The sequence below is a fragment of the Clupea harengus genome, unplaced genomic scaffold (genome assembly GCF_900700415.2).
Source record: "Clupea harengus unplaced genomic scaffold, Ch_v2.0.2, whole genome shotgun sequence".
Classification (NCBI taxonomy): Eukaryota; Metazoa; Chordata; class Actinopteri; order Clupeiformes; family Clupeidae; genus Clupea; species Clupea harengus.
In genome coordinates this window covers 94,352-99,475 of record NW_024879634.1, presented here as the reverse complement: position 1 = coordinate 99,475, position 5,124 = coordinate 94,352, and the positions used below count along the sequence as shown (strand labels likewise).

The 5,124-nt window shown below is 45.7% G+C and overlaps 1 long non-coding RNA gene across 1 annotated transcript; it reads right to left on the bottom strand.

Moving 5' to 3' along the window:
• Positions 1 to 3,570: 3,570 nt before the first annotated feature.
• LOC122129336 lies at positions 3,571 to 4,846 on the bottom strand. The gene is made up of 3 exons (XR_006151762.1): positions 4,806 to 4,846; positions 4,279 to 4,473; positions 3,571 to 3,726 (listed from the first exon to the last, which is right to left on the bottom strand). It is a non-coding gene; the product is annotated as an uncharacterized LOC122129336 (long non-coding RNA).
• Positions 4,847 to 5,124: the final 278 nt, after the last annotated feature.

Below are 5,124 nucleotides of genomic sequence, written 5' to 3'. Positions count from 1 at the left end.
TCTACCCATCCTCTTCATTGGAGACTCAAATCTCAACCGCATACCCCCCTTCACTCACCCACAAATACAAATAGACAGTTACCCCGGAGCAGCCATCTACCACCTTGCACAACTGCTTGCACACACAGACACCATCACACACACATCTTCAGTCATCATCTCAATAGGCATAAATAACAAAAATCACAAATCCAAAGACACCAGTTTCAAGCAATTACTCACACTCTACAAACACGCCTCTGAAGTCTTCCCCAATGCCCTCATACACATCCCTCTCATCAACTTCTCCCCCAACCTCACCCCACAAGAACAGCATACACTCACTGACCTCAACACATTCATTGTATCACACTTCCCTCACATTCCTGCCATCCCTCAACACCTCTTCCAGACAACAACTGATAACATACATTGGACTCCCACCACAGCACATACAATCTTCACACACTGGAAAACATATCTAAATTTACACTGACTCCAACCACAACCCTGGCCTCTCCTCGAACTGCTGCCTCCTCGCAACCACATCTCCCACCTTCAACCTCCACTCCCTCAAATGCTTTGGTCTTGAACCTCTCCACCTCCTTCCACCTCACCCCCCCACAGCAATCACTCCTGGACAAAGGTCTTACATTCATACCCCACACCACACGCCAGAACCAGGAGGAACTTCAAAGGGACATTCACAACTTTCACCGCCGCCTTAAACTGCATGACTATTTTAGCACAGACAACTCCCACACTCCCACTCCCTTCACTTACCCTTCCACCTGGGAACCACACCCCTCTAAACTCAACACTTCTCTCCTCAAGCACCTGAAAAATGACAGGAAAACCCTCACCTTTCACCTTAGAAGGCCCCCACCCCTTCCCACAGTCAACAACATCACTCCATCAGAAAAACAGGCCATCAAACAACTCTGCAATAACCCAAACATTATCATCAAGCCAGCTGACAAGGGATCCAAGATTGTCATCTTGGACACCCATCAGTACCTCACTGAAGCCAATAGACAACTCAACAATATCCATCACTACCGCCCCATCTCACAGTCCACCCAACCCTCAGCACAGTCCCAAATCCGTCACCATCTCTCCACCCTTTACCACCAAGGCTACATCACCCACAAACAAAAAAATTTCCTCTCTGGTCCAGACAACCCCCGCCCACGCCAATTCTATCTCCTCCCTAAAATTCACAAGCCCCCAGAAACCTGGACCATTCCCTTTGCAGTTCCTCCTGGTAGACCCATAGTTTCTGATTGCAACAGTTCCACATACAACATATCCATTTACATTGACGCACACCTCAACCCCATTTCCACCAAACACCCCTCCTACCTCAAAGACACCTACCACTTCCTCAGTAAAATCAGGTCCATGGCAGTCCCACACAACACCCACCTTTTCACTCTAGATGTAGACAGTTTATACACAAACATTGACACACCCACTGGCATTCAAGCCGTCCGCACCACCTTCAGTAAACACCCGGACCCAGACAGACCAGATAACATCCTCCTTCAATTACTCCAACTTTGCCTCACACATAACGACTTCCAATTCGACAATAAACTTTTTCTGCAAATTCATGGGACTGCCATGGGCCAACGATTTGCCCCCTCTTATGCAAACATATACATGAGTGAGTGGGAGCAAGCCGCCCTCGCCAAATGCCCCCTACAACCCATTTTTTACTTCCGCTATCTCGACGACATCATAGGAGCCTGGCCACACTCACTTTCAGACTTCGACACCTTTTTAGCCACCCTCAACTCCCATCATCAACACATTACACTCAAGGCCACAATCCACTCAGAGGAGATTCATTTTCTAGACACCACCATCTTCTTCACCCCCATCTCCCCCACCCACAAAGCCATTAGTTCCAAAGTTTATTTCAAACCCACAGACACACATTCCCTCTTACATAAACACAGCAACCACCCCAAACACACGTTCAGAGCAATCATCAAATCACAAATCATCCGCTTTCACCGCATTTGCTCCTTCCCCTCAGACCTCCACCATGCCATCAAAATTCTCTTTCATGCCCTCCATACACGCCACTATTCAAAACGCTTCCTCCGTTCCATAAAAAATGAAACCCTGACCGGTCTTGCTCCTACTCACTCAAACACCCCTCACACACGACATCCCAACCACACACAGAACCATTCAGACACTTCTCAAATCATCCAGCCTTCCACACCTCCCAACCCACACCCCACTACCTCCTTCAACCATCACCATCCAAACCCCAACCAGGACCAGACACACACCTACACAACCCAACCAAGTTCCCCTCCTGACCCTAACCCCCCATCAAACTCTGGACCTAACCCTAACCCACACCCTCACCCTAACCTACACCATAACCCAGACCCAAATCCTAACCTTAACCCATACCCAAATCCTAACCCTAACCCAAACCCCATTCCTAACCCTAACCCTGTCTCTAACCCCATCCCAGATTTTTACCCTAGCCCAGCCGTGCCATCACACCCTATATCAGACCTCATTCCTAACCCTAACCTTAACCCCCCTACAGAAACATACATCCTACCCCTCATCACCACTTTCTCACAAGGTACACAACATCTACACCACAGACTGAAACACAACTTCACTACACTGCAAACAACACTCCCTACATTTCAGAACACCACAATCATTTCCGCATATAAACGCAATAAAAACCTCAAGGACCTACTTATCAGAACCACCTTCACCCGTCATCTCAAGCCCCCCACTCCCAAAGAAAATATTTATTTCAGACCCCATCACTTCATCACCAACATTCACAGTCACCTTTCAGCCCCCAACAGCCCCCTTAATTTAGACACCCCCAACTTAGTTTATGCCATCACCTGTACCCTCTGTCACCTGATCTACATTGGAGAAACCAAACATACACTTCGCATACGCCTCAGACAACACCTCCGCAACATACGTAACAATAAACTCCACACACACCTCGTCATTCATTTTCAGACACACAACACTTCCCACCTTCAAACATGCGGCCTTGAGGGGAATCCAGGCTGGTCCACAGCCCAGAGAAAAAGAGCAGAGAGGCTGTGGATTTTAAAATTAAATACACTTTTCCCTACAGGTTTTAACGAAAAACTCAATTAAAAAATAAAACCTTTTATCCCCTGTGTCTCCCTGTCTGTTTCCTTCCCTCCCCTTGTAGGTCTTTTTTATATTTGTAAAACAGATAAATTATTAACTATTTATTAATTATTTATTTTCTATTTAAACGTTTATACTCTGTATGGTTTTAGTTTATTAGGACTGGTATCCCTTTGTTTTTGTGTTTCTTTTGTGTGTCTGTGTGCTTTTTAATTTTTTCCTCTTACTTGTTGGCTTTACCTTCTTACCCAGCACTTATTTATATTTATATTTCACTTTTGATTGTGTGGTTTTCTAGCACTTAACCTCTTAGCATTTAACTTTTTAGCACTTTATATCAACTTAGCACTTTTTACCAGTCCTTTTATCCTATTATTTTACAAGAGTGCATATTTTGTTAATTGTTTTCCAAACCCCCCCAAAACCCCCCCCCCCCCCGCCCCGCCCCGCCCTCATTCCCCTTCCCTCTTTCCTGCATACCCATATATACACTGCACACATCAGGGAGGCCTCCTGGGTGACCTCTAGGCCAGTGCACATAAAAGCAAAACACATGCAACCATTAACCACACCCTATACTTACACCTAACCCTAGACCTAAACCCATACAAAACCCTAAACCTAACCCTGACCTTACCCCAATCCCATCCACTACCCTAAACCTAAACCTAACCCCAGACCCCTATCTTACCCTAAAACAACCCCCTTACTCCCCGGTTTTGCCTCACTAGCAGTCAAGTATCTCATACCCACTCCTAACCCTAACCCTAACCCTAACCCTAACCCTAACCCTAGATCACTTTTAAGCCTACTTAAAAAAACATTTCTAAACCTAACCTCCCTAAACCTTCTGGGACAGAACCTAGACCCGAAAGGCTACTTCTAACCCTAACCCGGGCAATATCTTAAGGCAAGACTGAACCATATTCTTAATTCTAACCCTAACCTAAAGAACCCTTTTACAACAACTTGGATATCTTAGTTTAAGACTTTGTGTAGTGAAAGGTCATAAAACCTGAACATACACCTAAGAACCTAGACCAACTCTTAAGGGATAATTAAGAACATCAGAAAAAACAGACGCTAGTCTGAGACAAACTTAATCAAAGAACCTAATCCCAAGGCTTTACTTGAACTCCAAACATAGTTAATTCATGGTAATGGGAGGAGCTTTTGAAGCCCATAAAGGCAAATTCCTGAATAGGAGGACCTAAAGTACTGATGGCTTAATGCTTGACGAGCGACGGCCAGTGCATTTACCTCGGTCTCTCTTCATGCTAGTCATGGGGAGGGCCGTTGAACAATGACATAAACCTAACCCTAACCCTAACCCTAACCCTGACCCTGACCTGTTCTTCATTCTAACCCTAACCATTAAGCTAGCCCTTACCCCATAAACAACCCTTTTCCCTTCTCTCTCTCTCTCTCTTTCTCTCTCTCTCTCTCCCCCTCCCTCTCTCCTCCTGGATCCTTATCCTAGGATCCCACTATGGGCGAGTTTGCTCTTATTTCTCTTATTTTACTTATTTATTTATTTTTGTATTATACCAAGATCACATTGTTTAAAGACAGATGAGATTGGAGGGTTTCTAGATGGCAGCTGCGCCAATGCCTGGGAGGTCCTGACCATGGGTTTCACCCGGCTTAGGATTTCCCCACACCCCAAAAACCTAACCCTAACCCTAACCCTAACCCTAACCCTAACCCTAACCCTAGACTGCCACACCTCACCGTAGCTTGGACTGTTTGTGTCCAGGCTAATTGTAATAAATCCCTAGTGTTTTGGCTTTTAAACTCTGTGAACATCTATTATTTGTCATGTCTGTGAGCCGGACATGACACAGCCATACACACACAGGCACACACGCACAGGCATACACACACACACACACAGGCTCACTCACACACAGGCACACACACAGTCACACACACAGGCACACACATACACAGAGGCACACACACACACAGCTACACACACAGGCATACACA